Source organism: Lactuca sativa, chromosome 9, assembly GCF_002870075.4.
Source record: "Lactuca sativa cultivar Salinas chromosome 9, Lsat_Salinas_v11, whole genome shotgun sequence".
NCBI lineage: Eukaryota > Viridiplantae > Streptophyta > Magnoliopsida > Asterales > Asteraceae > Lactuca > Lactuca sativa.
The window spans coordinates 60,463,561-60,486,138 of NC_056631.2; positions in this window are offsets into that span (position 1 = coordinate 60,463,561).

A 22,578-nucleotide genomic window follows, 5' to 3' on the forward strand; every position below is an offset into this window, starting at 1 on the left:
CTATTATTCACTAATTGAATCATGCACAACAATGTGTTTTATAAAATCAATTTACTGATGTGTTTACACATCATCAATGCATAAACAACCAGCAAACAACAACCATATCTCTAAGTTTTAAGACTATATGATATTATCGCTTTGCAATCACTGAAGGTAAAACACCACGAAGTGATACTAGCAAACGCGGGTTTATTCCAATGGTCAAATCATATTCATAAGCACTCATGAACTTTGCAGCAAACCTTTTCTATGCCCAAAACCTTTTAGAGAACCTACAAACAATTCATGACAGTCTTTATTCATATCTACTTCCAAAATATGAACGACTGTGGACTGTTTGAATAATCCTATCATTCAGGAAGTCAAAACATGCAAAATTGAAACAATAGATAAATAACCAACTCAAGATAGTAGCTTTACTCATAAATAACACAATTTATTTATTCATCAAATGTCAAGTACAAAATATCTATTACACGTTTCCTATCTAATCCAAACTTGTATCATCCTTCAGCCCAATGCTCCTAGCGTGCTGCAAGTGTTTCACCCTACTCAGTTCCTTCGTAAGGAGATCTGCTGGGTTTTCTTCTGATGATACCCTCTTTACAACGAGGAGTCCCTCTTCTACCCGATGTCTGATAAAATGGTATTTTCCGTCGATGTGTTGAGATCTACCATGATCTCTTGGTTCCTTGGTTAAGGCAACCGCTCCTTCATTATCACAGAAAATTTCCATTGGCTCCTTTATGGATGGCATAACTCCAAGGTCTCCGATGAAGTTCTTCAACCATATAGCCTCCTTTGACGCTTCGCTCGCCGCAATGTACTCTGATTCACAAGTTGAATCAGCTACGGTCTCCTGCTTGGAACTTTTCCAACTCACTGCTCCTCCGTTTAGGGTAAAGACTCAGCCCGAATGTGATCGGTAATTATCCCGATCCATCTGAAAACTAGCGTCACCGTATCCTCGTACCCTTAAGTCATCATTGCCACCGATCAATATAAACCAATCCGTGGTCCTTTGTAGGTACTTAAGAATATTCTTTAATGCAATCCAATGAGCTCTACCAGGGTTCCCTTGATATCTGTTGACCATGCTTAAAGAGAAGGCCACATCAGGGAGAGTACAAGTCATAGCGTACATGACAGATTCTACTGCGGAAACGTAAGGTACTCGACTCATATCAGCTATCTCTGCCTCTGTACTCGGGCTCTGAGTCTTACTCAACTTGGTATTGCTTTGGATTGGCAACTCCCCTTTCTTGGAATTTTCCATACTAAAACGCTTTAGTACCTTATCCAAGTATGTATCCTTACTAAGTCCTATCAGTCTCCTTTCTCTGTTTCTTAGTATCCTTATTCCCAGAATATAAGTAGCTTCTCTGAGGTCCTTCATAGCGAAACATTTCCCAAGCCAGGACTTGAACTCCTGCAAGATTAGGATGTCGTTTCCTATGAGCAGTATGTCATCGACATACAATACGAGGAAGCTCACTATACTCCCACTGGCTTTGGCATATACACAAGATTCATCTTCGTTTCACAGAAAGCCAAACTCTTTAACTTTCTCGTCAAAACAAAGATTCCATCTGCGAGACGCTTGTTTCAATCCATAAATGGATTTCTCAAGCTTTCGTACTCTATTTGGATGCTTTGCATCGACAAAACCCTCTGGCTGATTCATGTAAACATCCTCAGCCAACTTTCCATTAAGGAAAGCGGTTTTCACGTCCATCTGCCATATTTCATAATCATGAAACGCAACTATTGCAAGCATTACCCTAATAGACTTTATCTTCGCAACTAGTGAGAAGGTCTCTTCATAGTCAACTCCGGGAGTTTGAGTAAAGCCCTTCGCAACCAATCGCGCTTTATAAGTATGCACTTTCCCATCCATGTCTGTCTTCTTCTTGAAGATCCATTTGCACCCGACTGTCTTACGACCCGGTACATTGTCAACCAAATTCCAAACTTGGTTGTCGTACATGGACTGAATCTCGCTGTCTATCGCCTCTTTTCATTTCACAGACTCTGGGCCTGCCATAACTTCCTTGTAGCTTCTAGGTTCATCCAAATTCATTAGTGTTTCATCACTAATAAAAGTATCCCCTTCACTAGTAATATGAAAACCATAAAACTGGGGTTGAACACTAACCCTACTAGTACGTCTAAGAGGTAAGGACCTGTCAACGGGCTCAATGGGAGTTTCCTCCTCAGGTTGAGTGCCAGTGTCAGGGGTTCCTTCATCGCTTTGATCTTGAATCTCTTCAAGTTCAATTTTCCTCCCACTATCTTCTTGGCTTATCAATTCCCTTTCTCGAAAAACTCCTCTTCTAGCAACGAAGACAACATTGTCACTCGGTCTATAGAAAAGATAGCCAAAAGACTTCTGTGGATAGCCGATGAAATAACACTTCTCACTACGAGGTTCGAGCTTGTCGTAAGTCTCTCGTCTTATGAAAGCCTCGCAAACCCAAACCTTGATATGTCCCAACGAGGGAGCTTTCCCTGTCCACACCTCGTAAGGAGTCTTGGTAACCTTCTTGGTGGGAACTAAGTTAAGGATATGGGCGGCAGTCTCTAAGGCATACCCCCAGAAAGCTATTGGTAACGAAGTCCGACTCATCATAGAACGAACCATGTCCAGCAAGGTCCGATTACATCTCTCAGCCACACCATTCAATTCTGGCGTCCTTGGAGGCGTCAATTGCGAAACAATTCCGCATTCTTTTAGATAGTCATGAAACTTAAGACTTAGGTACTCTCCTCCTCGGTCTGACCGAAACATCTTGATTTTCCTGCGCAATTGATTCTCCACTTCATTCTTAAACTCTCAAAGGTTTCCGGCTTTTGCTTGATTAAGTAGATATATCCATATCTGCTATAATCATCCGTAAAAGTCAAGTAGAAGCGACAAGCATCCCTTGTGGTGGATCTAAAGGGCCCACACACATCGGTGTGTATGAGATCCAATAGACCCTCACCCCTTTTGCAGGTGCCAATAAAGGGTGACTTGGTCATCTTCCCAAGTAAACAAAATTCACATGTGTCATCGTCCCTAAGGTCGAATGACTCCAACACTCCATCCTTTTGGAGTTGGGCTATGCGTTTCTTGTTGACATGGCCAAGGCGACAATGCCACAAGCATGCTTTGTCTAGACTAGTAGACAAACCAATATTCAAAACAACATTTCCTAAATTATCAACAACCATCATAGATTCATAAATCCCATTACAAGGTAATGCATTGAAGTAAAAGACACCATTCAAATTAACATTAATAGAACCATTACTATTATCAAAAGAATATCAGAAACCTGGTCTAAAAAATCCATGAAATGAAATAATGTTTCTTGCCATATCTGTCGAATAACAACAATTATTTAAATCTAGCCCTAACCCATTACTCAACACTAAAGAATAAACTCCGACTTTGGTCACAAGCGACGATCTTCTATTTCCCATTATCAAGTTCATCTTTCCATGTTCCACTTCCATACTTCTTTTTAGGCCCTGCATATTAGAACAAATGTGGAATCCACACCCTGTATCAAGAACCCATGAAGTAGCAAATGATGAGTTGTTAGATTTAATATAATACATACCTGCAAAGGTGGGCTTAATCTTCCCATCTTTTATATATTGCAGATACTGAGGGCAGCTTCGTTTCCAGTGGCCCTTCTGGTGACAATAGAAGCACTCTGCTACTTTGGGATCGGAGGAGCGTTTAGCAGGGCCTACTTTGGTCCCACTTGAGGATGAACCATCACGGGGCTTCCCCTTTTGGCGGCTCTCACATGGAGCATTCCTCTTTTTACCCTTTCCTTGAATTATTGCCGTTACAGGAGCGGCCACAGCAGGGGATGGTGCAATGGATTTGTCTTTGAGGTTGCTCTTAGAAGTCCTCAAGAGTCCTTGGGGCTTGCTCAAGGAGACCTCGACCTTGTTCATGTGGTAGGTCATCCAAAACAGGTTGTAGCAGGAGGGCAAGGATTGGAGGATTATGTCGATAGCCAAATCCTCATCAAACTTAACATTAAGTTTGAGAAGACGATCAACATACCTCTGCATTTTCTACAAATGAGAGGTTAGGGATTCCTCCCCATCTTAGCGGTGATCATGTTAGTAATGATCTCATAGCGCTCTTACCTCGCGCTCTGGTGATACTTGTCCAACAAATCCTGATGCATTTCATACGGATACATGTCCTCATAGGACTTTTGGAGTTCAATGTTCATGGTGGCCAACATGATGCAGTGAACTTTCGTAGCATCACGCTCGTGGGCCTCAAAGGCGGCTAACTCTTCAGGAGTAGCAACATCTGGGATGATCTTCTCAAGCTTTTCATCGAGGACATATTCTTTGTCCTCGTAGCGTGTGATCATGCGAATATATCAAATGTCACTTTTTGACACAGGTTCATCAACGAGAATGACCCAGAAGCGTTGTTGTTGTTGTTGTTGTTTGCAGACATCTGAAAAGAAAGGAACAAAGTTTGATTAGAAATGAGTCCCTAATTAAACACCCAAATGAGAAATTAGGGCTAGGACCCAACAACACTATTTACAACTTAGAAAGGGATGCCGTACTCTAAATGTAAATAATTTGAAGGTAAGTGAATGACGATTCACTAATTCTCACCATGAAAAACAAAAAAGAGATTTAGGTTTTCAATGTATTGAAAACTCCTAGATCTTTGAGATTCATTGAACTTTTCAATGGCATGTTTAAATCTGGATATGCACTTCAATTTTGCGACTGAGATACCGAGGATTGCAAACAAGTTGTGAATAACCATGCGAATCAACATGGTGCACTTAATGTCTCTATCACCTAATCAATGCGCCGGTAAACCACACACGCTCCATTGATCTATGACAAACATCGAGTCACCCTTTCGCTACCAATGTCATCCCCAAATTAGTGTGCCAGTTAACCACACGCGCTCCACCAACGTTTGACAAGGGTATGAAGTGTAATTCCATGAATTAGCATCATTTTCACATTTTACCCTAAAGTAACAAAGATTGGGAATTTGTAAAACATGTAGTTACTTTGTATCTTACATTATACTTTTAATGAGGAGAGGATTGCCCTATGCTACCCGTTCGGCTAATGACCCTCCACCAGTCAAGCAAGCGGTGGGTGTGAGTGTACACCCATTAAGCGCCATTTTATAGGCAGCAACCTTATACCCACCTTATAGACCAGCTTCATGAATGAGGTATACTAACGGTAAGACTAGCATTTTAAGTTATACATATATATATATATATATATATATATATATATATATATATATATATATATATATATTCATTAAGCTTGTAATAATATAATACTATAAGGTTGAATTTTAAACTTGTAAAACTTTAAGGGTTTGAAATTTAAATTATTCAAAATTAAACTTTTAATCACAAAATTTAAATTTCAAAACTTGAGGACAAGTTTTGAACTTTTCAAAACACAAAGGGTCAAATAACAAATAATTTAAATTAAACAATTAATTTCATAATTATCTATATTTGACCTAATCCAATCTTAGTCATAAGATAATTACCAAATAAATTTAAATAATCCATATTTATCATATAAACAACTAATATTCAAAAGATTTGAAATTATCTACTGTTTTGGCAGGGATAATCATTTAATTAAAGTAAAATTCGGATTTTAACTTCAAAAAACAATTTAGGCATCAAATCCATGACAAAACAGCAACAAAATCTCGAAATATCCTCTGCTTGACGTACAGACTCGCCGAGTCAGACCTGGACTCGTCGAGTAGGGCCAACTCGCCGAGTCCAGATACTGACTCACCGAGTTGAGTTGGGCAGAGGCAAGAAAAGTCGATTTTCAGCAAGCAAGCAGTTAAAGCATCACATACAATTGAAACCAATCAAGGCTCTGATACCACTGATGGGTTTTATGCATAAGAACAATCCTATGTGCTCATACAAACCCTAATGCTTGGATATAGGTTTCTCTATTGTACATGCTTTAAATCCAAGACTTACAAACCTAGATCTATCATATATAATTCGAAATTATCATTAAGAAAATAGATCTAAGTGTTTTACCTCTTACAAGTAGCTTGAAATCCTTGTAATCTTCTTGATCTTGAGCTTAGATTCACAATTGTAACTTCTCTAATGGTTCACAAACCCCACAAGCAAGAAGCAAATATGAGAGAGGGTGAGATATGCTAAAATCGGCCCTAGGGTTCTCTTGGAATCAAGTGTAGCCGATTTCCAATAGCCTAGGGGTCTTATTTATACTGCAGGTTGCTAGGGTTTCAGTCTAAACCCTAATGGACAGCTTAGCCACCAAGAAGCCCAAGGAACCTTCTAGATTAGGGCCTTTGGATGAAAATGTGACAACCCAAAAATTTCCTTTCGGTAAAACCATCCACTACAATTGAAGTGAAATCAGTTTCTGCTAACTTTCAAACGTTTGGGATAAGTTTGAGTGTTTTAAAGTTAGTGCTCCAGAAGATATCAGGAGAGAGGATACCCTAGGGTTTAATATGTTGCAATAAGTGCCCAAAACTTCAAGAGTTTGGAATATTACGGTCCAAAAATGGTATTCGGACCGAAAACCCTCAAGACTATATAAGGAAAACTTAGCCATTTGGAATTCATTTCTTACATTTCCAACTAGAGAAAACCCGAATTCTCTCTCAAGGATCTTCACCCGATCACCCCCAATTGTAAGTACTTCAACCCTAGAGTGTATTAAAGTGTAATATATGCCTTGATAACATGAAAAATCAGCCAAAACACCAAGTAAATGGTATTCACAGCCCCAGATCCTCTTGGACCGTGAACACTAAACAAAGGGCCAAAGTGTGCCCAATGTCCCTTCAAACCTTGGAACTGAACCTAGAGACTACCCATGACGTGTTTAGACCTCAAAATCATTAAGAAACAAGGGCTAGAAGTGATTTCACGGCCAAAGTGCCATAAATGCCTTCCATAAGCCAAGAGACTAGCCTAGCACTTTACCTTGATGTGTTTAGGACTCAAAACAATCAAAATACCACCACCCATAGGTGATTACGGCTGCAAACACATGAGAAAATGGTCCATGGGCCGAAAACTCAAGTTAGGGGTGTTTTGATGCCACTAACACTTCCTAAGGCTTAGACTTGAATTTAGGATACTTCCTTATGACCTTTAGGACCCTCATAGACATAAATGGTCATGAGTTTATGGTTGTAAACTCATTAGGGCCGTGAACACCTCAAAAACTCCAAAGAATGTGGTTTTCCTCATCCTAGAATAGAGCTAAGGTCCCTAAATCATTCCCTAGCCTTCAAACTTGCACTTACACATGGGTAGCCATGAGTTTACGGCCGTAAACTCCCTTGGACCGTAAACCCATGGTAGTAAACTCATGTGAGTGCCATTTTACCTTCCTTTGTAGAATCACATGTGATTCCAACACTTGGTCAAGGTCTTTCCTAGTCCCGGAAGGTGTTTCCTTTCATATAGTTGTTTATAAACACTATATTCATGTCAATATGTGTCCTTATATATCATTTAGGACTTATTGTGTCTTGGGACTTCATTCGTGGAACTTCTCATCCTTATACGCATACCTGTTTGAATCACCCACATCAGGTGAGTTCATACCCCGTAATGAATCTTTTAACTATTTTAACTGTTTTAAGGGGGGAATACAGTTTGAACACAATGATAATTGTGTAAATGTTTGTTATTAAACATCTTTCAAAATGTTACTTATGTTAATTATAAGTTGTCAAAACATTTCAAAACTCGTTTAAAGTTATGTTACTTGATAGTTATACAAAACTCCGGTTTTAAAGTAAAAGCATAACTTAGTAGAGAAATGAGTCTTTTCAGTAACAGTCCAAGTAGAGCATTAGTAAACTTTTATAGGTATAGTTTAGGAGAATGTTATTCCTTAATTCTAGTGCAATGAAGCACACAAAGAAACAATACCAGAATAGAACGAACAGTGAAGAGAATCAAACAATACCATAACAGAACGAACAGTGAAGAGAATCAAACAATACCGGAATAGAACATAACAAGTTAAGTTGCTATAGCATGAGAACACACAGACAGGATCTAATTATACCAATGAATCACTAACACATTAGTGATAGTTATATTGGGTATACATGATCATATAACTTTAATGTGAATTACACGGCTTGCATGGATTTTTTGGGGTCACGTTTGGTTCCCTTAATCTCTTTTCATTGAGAGCGTTTAGTAGGGGTTCTAGCTTTCACATTATGACCGTAATAAAACAAATATGTTTTTAGGTTATTAGTACATCCGCATGTCATTATAAACCACATATGTGTACTTACTTTTCCCATTACTTTCATAAAGTGACAATACCACTTGAAAGTTGATCTATTTTCTAGTCAATATAGTTATAAACTAGGAAGAATATACTTTTACATTTGACAAAGGAACAGTAGGGTTTAACTCAGAACAGAAGATGACTTGGTAGAAGGATACGATTAAAGGTTAGGATCATGATGCTAACTTTATGATTCCTTAATGTATACGCTATAGGATACCTATATGCTAGTAGATTCCGACAACTAATAGGATGTGTGCTCTTCGCTGTAATTCATGTTCCCGTTGGATGTGGGCTTGTACCGAGGTCACCCAATCTATTATCTACCCGAATCTATATATATCTATGCTTAGTATACATTAAGTCATCATAGGACACAGAGTCAACGCACAGTTATTCTAGTACAAAACTTACTTATCAAAGTCAGTATTTTTGGTATACAAAACTAGAGATTTCCCAAAAAAGGGCTTAATCCATTTATTAAGCCAGTACAGTTTTAGAGACTTCAGGTGAATTAACTCTATAACACCTTAGTTTATACACCATGTTTATATATTAAACTAATATCCAATAGATAGTTAAATGTGTGTTTACCCCCGACGTCCTGTTCCCGTCGGATGTGGGCTTAGGGTAGATTCCCCCAATTAACTATCTACCCGATATCAGATTATATATAGCAGTATAAACAAAGCTATTATAAAAGTAATCACCGTAGTCATTATTTTAACATAAGAAAAATAGGTTTTCTTAAAAGAACTCTCTATTAGATATAAAGGAACCATTACAAATAACTCCATGAGTAACAAGTGAATACACCAGGGTTATATATGACAACGATCTAACAACCAATGGAATGTGTGCTATCCGCCTTACTTGTTGTTCCCCATTGGGTTGTGAGTTTAGGGCAAACGCGCACAATCGATTGTTTATTTACTCTAAGTATATATAACTTGTACCCACTTAGTACACATAGAAAGGCTTGTAATGTCATTTTACTTAACTTCCATTAAAGTAGGAAATATAGGATTTTCTAGAGGAACAGACGAACATTTCAAAACAGAACTTATAGCTTACATCACTTGTGCATATACATTTTCATCCACATTTTACAGCTTACTCACATCACTAAAATCTTATGAACTCACCAACTTAATTGCTGATCAACTCTTTCAAATAACTTGTATTCTCAGGAGGCTATTAGACAGGTGCTCGTGCTGGGACTTCAAAAGATGGAGCATTATAGCTTCAAGTCTTCTTTTGTTATTTGTTTATGACTTCTATGTTTTGTGAACACACACATTGTAAACACTTTCTTTCTAAATGAAATGGTTGTTCATTACTTGCTTACCATATACATATCTCGTGATACTTGACATGACGTCCTCCACCCCCGAATGTTTCCGCCGTTCCGGTTTTGGGGTGTGACAGATTGGTATCAGAGCATTGTTTATAGTGAACTAAGTATATCAACCGATAAAAGATATATGTCTATAAATACAATGGGGTTAAGTGCTCTGGATAATGATATATTTTAGAATATAACTTCAAGTTATAAAAATATACCTACTTGCTCATACATGTACATAATAGAACTAGGGTCACGAGGAGAACATAACTAAAAGTATTTAAAGGTTGGACACTGTCGTCAACCTGAACAGTTATGTAATCATAGCTAGGATCAATATATCCTGATCCACTATATTCATTCGAGATGTGACTGACATGTGTTTGGGAATGATGTGGTGTTGCAACAAAGTTAAAACTTACCGAAACACCAGCCAAGAGAACGTCAGAACAAATATAGTTAGAGTTAGAGTACTATGGGAGTATTATATGATACGATAGCACGGTAACAAGTTTAGAACATACCAAGTACATTACGTTAGAATACTATAGGAGTATTTTAGTCCAGATAAATAACTTATGTGATAACTTAAAAGACCCTTGCAGATAGATCTATAATTTTACAGGGTATATTCGTAAAGTTTTATATATAATCAAGATCTTATAGACATAGAATCTGTGACCGACGCTTCGCTATCCATTCCTTTTAAGGAAGTAGTGTTGAGGTGGGATCAATTGTTCAAAGGTCTATTTGATCTTCAATTATATACAATGCAAACTGGTGTACCTTGTACAATTATAAAAGGATTCCGTAAGGATCACCCCATAAAGTTACCTTAAAGCTCATAGGTTCTTTAGTCACTTTCATTCTCGCACGACAAGCCCAGATAAACGTAACCACTTCCTCATAGTAGACAACAGAAGAGTTCGGGAGGAACAAGGACAAATTCATGAGAAGATTTCAAGGAAAGATCAACCGAAGTAACCAAAACGTCTTACGCGTCACACTAATAAATATTAATTAGGTTAATTTATCGAGCGAGTGGAAACACTGCTCACATTACATGTGTTGGAATTATTTTCTTACATGCAGCTGGTAACAGTTATTCAGGAAACAGATATTCATTCGAGGATAGTTATTTCAAATTCATAGAGTTTATTTGGTATAGACTCATTTATGAATTGTTCCTAGAACCCTGTGGAAGTCAGGACCCGATACATCTAGAACTAGGATAACCTTGTCTTTTCAGCTTTCGGCTTGTGTCCGTTGCTATAGACTTATTCCGTCTCGTCTTTGTGTTCTTTTAGCAAAGATGCCTCCTCGCAGATCACCCAGAAACGCTACTCCGATAACTCCAATACCTTCTCCACAAATGGATGCAGCAACTCTGAACGTTGCAGTGGCCAAAGCTGTGGCAACAGCCATGGCACAATATGTTGGATTAGTGTCTAAGTCCATAACTATTTTGGTATGTACTTGACCCGATGGTGCATGGTCCTTTTGGGTTGCCTTCACCAAAGCAACTTGATTGGAGAAATAAATAAAGAGAGAGAGGTTATTATGATTTATTAATATGTTATAAGAATAATATATTAAAGGAGAAATCATATTTGTTTAATTAATATTGGTCAATAATTAATTAAGAATTAATTTTGTGATCAAATGTAATTAATTAAACTTAAGGGGCTGAATTGTAATTATGTGATAGTTAGAAAATAAAGTAAGGATTATCTTATATATATGGTGAACGAATTTGAGGTGTAAATCCCTTAGAATTTGACTAGGATAAGGATTTCTAGGACTTATCTTATGGTTGCTTGGTGGACAAGCAACTAGATAAGGATAAGAACTAAAACCCTAATCTTTACACCTATATAAACCCCCTACTTATGAATTCAACCAACCCTTCCCAAGAGGTCCTAAGGACGAATTCTAACCTCCCTCCTCTCTCTTTATACCTTCTCCTCTTGCTTATGGTGTTTGTGAGCCATTAGAGGAGTGACACTTGTGACTCTAAGCCTTCCAAGGTCAATTCAAGGAGGAATTGGATTGTTATTGCTATATAACAATCAAGGTATGTTCTTAAACCTAATTACATGTGAATTCCGATTTCCATATGCTAGAATTAGGGTTCAAAGTCTTGGATTCAAAGTATGTACAATAGAGAAACCTAGATCCAAGCTTTAGGGTTTGTATGAGCACATAGGATGTCTTATGACCAAAACCCATCAGTGGTATCAGAGCCATGATTGGTTTCTATTGTATTGATGCTTGATGTAACTGAAAAGCGTGTTTTGGCCTCACTGTTCGACCTGACTCGGCGAGTCACTCTTGGACTCGGCGAGTCAGCCCTACTCGGCGAGTTCCAGAGGGTGACTCGGCGAGTCGGTGCGTTAGATAGTGCTTATCTCGGGATTTCTTGCTGTTTTTGCATTGGGATAATTACCTTATCATGTTAGATTAATATTAATCCGATTATATGATATATTTGACTATATTTTTAATCTAATTGAAGATATTTATCAATTAATAAGATAATTGTTTCCTTATAAGATAATTGATTAATTATTTTAAGTAAATTGATAAATTATTTTGCAAGAAATCATCAAATATGGATAATTATGTGATTAAATGTTAATTTGAATTATTTGTTATTTGATCCTTGTTGTTGTGAAAAGTTTCATAGTTGGCCCTTTAGGTTTTATAGTTTAAATTTGAACCCAAAAGTTTTGTAGTTTTGAAATTTAAATAGTTAAAACACTAATGTTTTGAAAAAAGGTTTCAAAACTTGCTCTCAAGTTTTGGAATTTAAAAGTTGATTAAAAGTTTAATTAGGAATGTTAAATTCTAAAACTCTAGTATAGTTTTGAAAAATTTCAAATCACACCCTTATGGTTTTATTAATTAATTAAGGTGTATAATTAAAAGAGGTTTAATAAATCCATAAAAATTTTAGTTTACAATTTAATTGAATTAAAAGTATAATTGTTAAATTTGACCACCTAATATTTTAAAAGTATAAAATACACCCTATACTATATATATAACATTAAAAGTCTAACATTATATATATGTATGAGTAAAAATCAGTCTTACCGTTAGTAGGCCTCATTCACAAAGCTGGTCTATAAGGGGTGTTTAAGGAAATTGCCTATAAAATGGCGATTGAATGGGTATCCACTCTTACCCACCGCACTCTTGACTAGTGGAGGGTCGTTAGCCGAACGGGTAGGATAGGACAAAACCTTCCATTATAAGTATAATGATATACAAAAGTAACTAAATGTTTTACAAATTCCCAATCTTAGTTACTTAGGCAAAAGTGAATTGATGCAATTCCATGAAATTACACTTTGTGCCCTTGCGAAGACGTTAGTGGAGCGTGTGTGGTTAACCGGCACACTAAATGGGTCTAAGCAAAGGTAGCAAAGGGTGACTCAATGTTTGTCATAGTTCGGTGGAGCGTGTGTGGTTTACCGGCACATCGAATAGGCGACCGTAACATGTGAGGGCACCATGTAAGTTTGCATGGTTATTCACACCCGCTTTGTGATCCTCGGCATCCCAGTCACAAACAAGAGGGGCATATCGAGATTTAAACATGCCATTGAAAGTTCAATGAATCTCAAAGGATCTAGGAGTTTTCATAGATTTAAAACTTAAATTTTTTTTGTTTTTCGTGGTGGAAATTAGTGAATCGTCATTCACTTACCTTCAAATGTTCTGCAATTAGGGTTACGACATCCCTCTCCCGAGTTGTAGAATATTGTGTTGGGTCCTAGCCTTAGTATCTCGTTTGGGTGATTTACTAAGGACTCAATCAATCAACTAACTTGAATTCGTTTTTCTCCCGGTTTGTAGATGTCAAAGTTCGACAACTATGGTCTTCCCAAATCCCGTGGAACAAGTATTCCACATGAAGATGGTATTCCACGATTCAATTGAGGAACGAGAAATCATGCTTCACTTCCTCCTCCTCCTCCTATTGTTCTCCCTAACCCACAAGATCGAAGAATTGAAAGGTTCAATATCACTAAAGCCCTATTGGAAATGAAACATGAAGATGGTAAACCCGTGTGTGCCCACGTTCTAGGAATGAAATCACACATTGATAGGTTGATAATGTTGGGTGTGTCATTCCCGAATGAGTTGGCTGTGAATTGGGTTTTGCAGTCACTTCCAGAATCATATAATGAGTTCAAAAGAAAGTATTATATGATGGATCATGACGACAACCTCATTGACCTAACTTACATGCTCATTGCTGCTGAATCAGAAATGATTTGGCGAAGCAATGGAGCGTATTTGTTGGGAGAGTCAACCGACCATACTTCCGAGGACGTTCTAGGAGAACCGACCTGCGTTTGCTGCCAAAAGAAAGGGCGTTGGATACAAGTCTGCCCAAAGAGCCTGAAGAGTCCAGAAGATGGGAGAGTCAAAGGGTATGGCTGCGCTTCAGGTAAAATCCACTATCTAACTCCATTAAGTTCCTATTCATTAATTCTTAATACATAATGTAATAAGATTGCATTTGAATGTTTTACAGGATCGGTGAAAAGAAAGGAAGCTTGGTGAAAGAGCAAGATGAATCTAATCACAAGGAATGGATCTTGATCGCATGGACTTGAAGATTAGATTTTGATCTTAGATAGTTATGATAGAGTTGTTAGAAATTTTTCTTTTGAAATACATAGTTTTCAATGGATTTTGCATTGTAAGGACATATGTTTTCCACTGCTTTTATAAATAAAATAAATTTTCGTTTGACTTATTTATTTATTTGTTTATTTCCTTGCAATGAAATCGTTATGAAAATTGGTGTTTGCATATTTCTACAACAAATGGATATCATTCTTATTTATGGTGTTTATGGAAAAGTCGAGAATTTACCAAATAGGGAGAGTTTTCTCATCGCCCAAGTTTCAATTGGACAGAAATTTGGAATCATGCAACTTGGTTGCACGATGAATGAGAAATTTCATATATGGAAATTAGACTAATTCGTTGACAAGGTGTCAGGTGAAGGACTAAGAGATCGAACACACAATGTTGCGTGTTGATCAAATCCACCATAAGAGTAAAAATGATATTCGTCATGATTTACTAAAGGTTTAGTAAATATGATTATACTTACATGATTAGGTGTAATTCTGAATTGATTAAAGGGTTTAAATCAATAGCAGAAAGAATAAGAAGAATTAAGTAGGCAGAAAGATAAAAGTTACTCCATTCTAAGATGAAGGGAGAGTACCTTTTATGCTTTATCATAGGTCTTAATGATTAAGAACCATATCTCAATTGATCCTCTAAGTGAGTCTTAGTACAATTGTATGTCTAAGAAGAGGAATCAAGAATTGAAGAAATAGTTAAATCAATAAGTCAATCATACTTCGTTCTAATAACAAATCTTAAAGTTAAGATTGTGACATTGAGTGAAAGGTATTAAGAAGGTTTGTAACTTTCATTAAATGTGGAAAGTTGTGATGTCTTGGACAAGACAAAGACCAACTAGGACCAATTTATGAAGTGTTTTGATAAAAACTACACTAACTCTTGAATATTTGTTTGTCAAGAAATGTTTATTGACAAGAGAATCTTATATGCCAAGGAGTCAGTGGGAGTCTTAATGGTCTTGAAAGGTTTCAAGAACAAATCAAATAAACCTTATCGATCATCACCAGCACATGAGTTGAGGTTTACAACCTATAGTGTTGACATTATTTTGATTCTGTGCCAATCCAATCGAGTTAATTATGCATGTGAGTTCTATGAGTTCTCATTTTGAACGCATAAAAGGCAAAACACCTTAATCAATGAAAGGTACATTGATAGGAAAGGGTGAGCTGCTTAACTACTTGGAAAACATGGTGGGCAGCTGTGCTACCATAAAGGCAAGAAATCGAGATCAAGAAAGTTCAATCCATAAGAGTTTGAATTTGTCGTAAACTTTGGTTTTGACAAATTCACATGGATAGGAACACATACACCGCTCAAATCTAAGTGTCATAAGATTTCCTCCTTCATGAAAATGATTGTGAGGAAATGCTTTCACTAAGAAAGATTTAAGAAGATAGTGATTGTAAAATTGCATTCTCAAATTCAATCATGGTTACGACATCCCTTTCCATAATTTGAATTGTGAAGTTTGGCAATTAGTTTTAATTGTTTAGACAAACATATGAACTATCGAAGGCAAACGTGTATAAGTTCAAGAAGCATTGATAAAGAATTATCAAATCACTAAGTATTAAAAACATGAACTTAAGAAATTCAATAAGCATTGTTTTCTGAAAGTTAAGATGTTTATGAATACATGTCGAAGCTAGTGGGAGCATATGTGTTATGTTTTATAATAATCATCATGATAGTGGGAGCATAAATGTTATGATTGTATGATTATTAAGGAAAGTATTGCAAGGTTAGCAATATTAATTATAGAAAACATGAGTCATACTTTGCAAAGTCGCAATAGTTGAAGAGTTGTTTTGCTATAATTAAGGGAGAGAATATTATGGTTCATTTGAAATCTAAAGGTTTAGGTTGAGAAATGTTAATAAATTTAGTCAAAGGTACATAGTGTGTTCTTAAAATTTCAATTATGATTACGGCATCCCTCTTCACAATTCGAATTTTGAGAACATAGCAAATAAAACATTATGCGTCGTGTCCCATACGCTTCGGGTATAGGATCGATTGCAAATGCTTTAATGTTTGACCATTCTAAAATTTTCCAAATGTCGAGCGCATTTAGAGGGAAAAGGGACTAGAATTGGTTTTGACTAAAATAATTAAACAACTATCAAAGGACAATCCAAGTTCGACGAGGATTGGTCCCTTGTGAGTAGTTGGAAGTATAGTATTGGAAAATATGGAAATGTTTCCATATTGGATGGACCATATCGACATCATTACGAATGGATAAGATTCTATTAACAATGAGTTGTCATATGGAACATATGGAAGTGTGTCCATATTGGGAATTGAATATTGAAAATCTATGACTAGATTAGAAACTTCTATGCAAAAGGATGTTCAAAGAATATACTTTGAGTGAGAGACATCACGTCTATGGAATTGTCTTGTAACAATCTCCGATAGAGGACTTTGTAATATCATTGGCAATGGTCTTTGTGACTTTGGTGCAGTGACATTACGAAAGGATAGTTGCATAGAATGTTAGAATCTACCATATTCTATAAGTAGCAAGAATTTGATATTCTTTGACTTATGAAAAACGGATTTGGAGTTGTGAAATGAGAAGGATTGGAAATGTATTCAATGAGATCTATTTCACAAAGTAAGAACCATAGGTAAACATTGTGTGCATGCTAGGAGCATGGGACAAGTGTTGTAATTCAAGTAAGAAGTTGATTACCCGGAACTACAAATAATGAGTAATCAATATGGTGATAAATAAAAGGTGTTTTATTTATGCTCAAAGGGTTGAGGCCATATGGGATTAGTATTATTCTGGTGTTTCACATTTGCATGTTTTGACTTCCAGAATAATTGAGTTTATTAAGAATAATCGAATTATTCAAACGGGCCACAGTCGTTCATATGTTGGAAGTAGATATGAATGAAGACTGTCGTGAATTGGTGTGTGGATTGTCTAGAAAAGTATTAGACATAAGCAAATGTTTGCTGCAACGTTCATGAGTGCTTACGAATATGATTTGAGCATTGGATTAAACCCACGCTCACTTGGATCACTCCATGAATTGTATCACGAGTGATTGGTGAGACGATAACATCTTATATTCTTGAAACCGAGATGTGTGAGTTGTATCTTGCGAATCGGTTACACATTGATAATATGTAAACGCACCAGTAACTTGGTGTTATAAAACATATTGTTGTGTGTGATTCGGTGCATGAGTGCAAGCGAGCATTGTATCAAAGTTTATCCATTCCTTTTATTCAAAGTAGGATAAAAGCGATATCTTTGGGCCCCTCGATGGTTTAGTGATCACAAACGTAAATGCTCGGCCGGGCTAGGGCTAATTTGATTTGTTCAATTAGTCAGTCGTCATAAATCGGGAATCGAGAAGTAGTACAAAGAGAATGATTTGAAATCATGTCTCATATGATATCTAGAATGGAGGAATATATGATCCCTTATCTAAGGACACGCGTATTTGATATGATCAGAGTTGACAGCGGCTTTGGAAAGCTACGATTGCAGATCGGGATCCGAAGTCATACGCATAAGAGTTATTAGACTTATCCAAGTGGGAGACTGTTGGATTAGTGTCTAAGTCCATAACTATTTTGGTATGTACTTGACCCGATGGTGCATGGTCATTTTGGGTTGCCTTCACCAAAGCAACTTGATTGGAGAAATAAATAAAGAGAGAGAGGTTATTATGATTTATTAATATGTTATAAGAATGATATATTAAAGGAGAAATCATATTTGTTTAATTAATATTGGTCAATAATTAATTAAGAATTAATTTTGTGATCAAATATAATTAATTAAACTTAAGGGGCTGAATTGTAATTATGTGATAGTTACAAAATAAGGTAAGGATTATCTTATATATATGGTGAACGAATTTGAGGTGTAAATCCCTTAGAATTTGACTAGGATAAGGATTTCTAGGACTTATCTTATGGTTGCTTGGTGGACAAGCAACTAGATAAGGATAAGGACTAAAACCCTAATCTTTACACCTATATAAACCCCCTAAGGCTTATGAATTCAACCAACCCTTCCCAAGAGGTCCTAAGGACGAATTCTAACCTCCCTCCTCTCTCTTTATACCTTCTCCTCTTGCTTATGGTGTTTGTGAGCCATTAGAGGAGTGACACTTGTGACTCTAAGCCTTCCAAGGTCAATTCAAGGAGGAATTGGATTGTTATTGCTATATAACAATCAAGGTATGTTCTTAAACCTAATTACATGTGAATTCCGATTTCCATATGCTAGAATTAGGGTTCAAAGTCTTGGATTCAAAGTATGTACAATAGAGAAACCTAGATCCAAGCTTTAGGGTTTGTATGAGCACATAGGATGTCTTATGACCAAAACCCATCACAATATCACCCCCATCAGTACAGGTAGAGGTGAAACGCCTACCGATTCTACTCAAGGTGAGGTCCCTGTGCGTCAGGGAGAGTTCTCCTACAAGGACTTCACCAGATGCCAACCATTGTCTTTTAAAGGGACTGAAGGAGTCATTGCTCTCATGCAATGGTTCGAGAAAACAGAGTTGGTTTTGGAAATCTGTTTATGCCCAGAAGGAAGCAAAGTGAAGTTTGCTGCCTGCACCTTCGATGGCAAGGCCCTAACATGGTGGAACAACATGTTAAGTCACCGATCCTATCAGTGGCAAACTCAATAGGTTGGGAAAACCTAAAAGAGTTAATGCGGGAAGAATATTTCCCGTTAGGCGAGATTCAAATACTAGAACAAGAGCTGTGGGATCTCACTATGGTCGGCTCAGACATAGTGACCTACACGGACCAGTTTATCGCACTAGCAGCTCTATGTCCCGAGATGATTACCTCGGAGAGCAAGAAGATAGAAAGGTACATTTCGGGTCTGACTGCTCCGACCCAAGGAAATGTGTTGTCTTCTAACCCAGCCACGTTCGCTAGTGCTAAACACTTGACTCAGCGACTCATCGATCATGGAGTCCGCCACAGTGTAAAAGTCCCTATTCCCGAGTCATCAAGGGAAGAGGACTATAATCAGGAGTCGGAGAACAAGAGAAAGAAGAAGTGAACAACACCAGACACCCCACAAGATCAACAAGCGAGTACTATGTACGCCGCTACGACGCCTACTGCTTCAGCACCTGCCAGTCGATATGCGGGAAACCTTCCGAAGTGTGGAAAATGCAACTTTCACCACACTGGAGGGTGTAGGGAAATGCAGTGTCTAAACTGCCACAGAAAGAGACACACAGTCCGTTACTGTAGGGCACCAGCTCAACGGATATCCCAAGTCCTCGGAGCTGAAGAAAACCAAGCCTGCTATGGTTGTGGTGGGACTGGACACAATCAGAGGAACTACCCGGTAATCAAGAACTCATGCGTGGATGGACGTATTCTGATGATCACAGCAGGAGAATCTACCCCGGAGTCGTCGACGAGTAGTGGTACGTTTTCAAAATAGTATTTACTTTTAAAATTAATTTATATTCATATAATATTAAAATTTGGGGATGACACTTAAAAGTAACTATAACAACTCACATGTTGAAATAGGTCGTAATATTCAAGAGAACTAAAAGATCTCTTAGAGAAGCTATTATGACTCACCATATACATCAGAGTTGTGCGCAACTAAGATGTTGCAGACTTAGAGTGAGTGACTCCGCTTAGGTCCCCTTTCCTTAATTGGTTGAGGATTTGAGGCAGAGATGCTCAGTCGACTGCTTGGCTCATCTTAAGTATTCACAACTTGTATATGACGGGCAATGGTAGTGGTACCATGGGGGATCATGGTATAAAAGTATCCCCTCAGTAAGTAAAGCACTTTTATTTGTATGTATGCACACATAGCAGTACGATACACATGAGTGTTAATTTCAAAATAGAAAACAGGAAACTCGAGAACAGTTACAAGGAGTACATTGTTGAACATACTAGGAGTACAGTACCAAGCATACCAGGGATACATCGTCGTTTATCAGACATTTCTTTCATTTGACCAAAACCTTGTTCAGTATAGAGTCCGTTGTTTTCTTTCGTCATGAGTTGGCATGGTCCTCACCATACTGAGTTCATATGTTTCTATCACCTCGATCGGCAAGTTCTTGAAACTTTCATCATTCGTATCGAAAGTCCGACCTGAATCAAAAATTTTATCTTTCACATTCTAAACCCCCGAAGTACTCGTGCGAAGAGTACTTTGTCCTCCGAAGCCTTATCGTCAGACGTCCGCAGACCGTCACGAAATACCACTCGTCCAGCAGACCAAGTTCGAGCATAGAGGCTATGGACAAATACAACCCGCCTATTATTTTGAATGTATACGCAAGGGTGGTATATGAGTATGATTACCCAGATCTAGTATGTGTGTTTCCGCCCTATCTCCTATTTCCCTGTGGGTTGTGGACCTGGGGCAGAGTCGCACATCCGAAAGTCCTACTAATCTTAATCATATATGGCTTGTATACGCGAGGTAATGATAGATGGACCAAGTATGAATCCTATCAAGAACACCAGGGTAAAGTTGCCAGGTCTACGAGTGAGTATTCTACAAAGCAGAAGAGCTCAACCCCAGTAGTAATGTTAAGAGAGCTAATTTTGGGACGAAATTCATTCTAACGGGGGGATGATGTGACAACCCAAAAATTTCCATTCGGTAAAACCATCCACTACAATTGAATTCAAATCTGTTTCTGCTAACTTTCAAACTTTTGGGATAAGTTTGAGTGTTTTAAAGTTAGTGCTCCAGAAGATATCGGGAGAGAGGATACCCTAGGGTTTAATATGTTGCAATAAGTGCCCAAAACTTCAAGAGTTTGGAATATTACGGTCCAAAAATGGTATTCGGACCGAAAACCCTCAAGACTATATAAGGAAAACTTAGCCATTTGGAATTCATTTCTTACATTTCCAACTAGAGAAAACCCGAATTCTCTCTCAAGGATCCTCACCCGATCACCCCCAATTGTAAGTACTTCAACCCTAGAGTGTATTAAAGTGTAATATATGCCTTGATAACATGAAAAATCAGCCAAAACACCAAGGAAATGGTGTTCACGGCCCCAGATCCTCTTGGACCGTGAACACTAAACAAAGGGCCAAAGTGTGCCCAATGTCCCTCCAAACCTTGGAACTGAACCTAGAGACTACCCATGACTTGTTTAGACCTCAAAATCATTAATAAACAAGGGCTAGAAGTGAGTTCACGGCCAAGGATGTTCTTGGGCCGTGAACTCCATTTTACGGTGCTAAAGTGCCATAAATGCCTTCCATAAGCCAAGAGACTAGCCTAGAACTTTACCTTGATGTGTTTAGGACTCAAAACAATCAAAATACCACCACCCATAGGTGATTACGGCTGCAAACACATGAGAAAATGGTCCATGGGCCGAAAACTCAAGTTAGGGGTGTTTTGATGTCACTAACACTTCCTAAGGCTTAGACTTGAATTTAGGATGCTTCCTTATGACCTTTAGGACCCTCATAGACATAAATGGCCATGAGTTTATGGTTGTAAACTCATTAGGGCCGTGAACACCTCAAAAACTCCAAAGAATGTGGTTTTCCTCATCCTAGAATAGAGCTAAGGTCCCTAAATCATTCCCTAGCCTTCAAACTTGCACTTACACATGGGTAGCCATGAGTTTACGGCCGTAAACTCCCTTGGGCCGTAAACCCATGGTAGTAAACTCATGTGAGTGCCATTTTACCTTCCTTTGTTGAATCACATGTGATTCCAACACTTGGTCAAGGTCTTTCCTAGTCCCGAAAGGTGTTTACTTTCATATAGTTGTGAATCACATTTTACTTAACTTCCATTAAAGTAGGAAATATAGGATTTTCTAGAGGAACAGACGAATATTTCAAAACAGAACTTACAGCTTACATCATTTGTGCATATACATTTTCATCCACATTTTACAGCTTACTCACATCACTAAAATCTTATGAACTCACCAGCTTAATTGCTTATCAACTCTTTCAAATAACTTGTATTCTCAGGAGACTATTAGACAGGTGCTCGTGCTGGGACTTCAGAAGATGGAGCATTATAGCTTCAAGTCTTGTTTTGTTATTTGTTTATGACTTCTATGTTTTGTGAACACACACATTCTAAACACTTTCTTTCTAAATGAAATGGTTGTTCATTACTTGTTTACGATATACATATCTCGTGATACTTGACATGACGTCCTCCACCCCCGAACATTTCCGTCGTTCTGGTTTTGGGG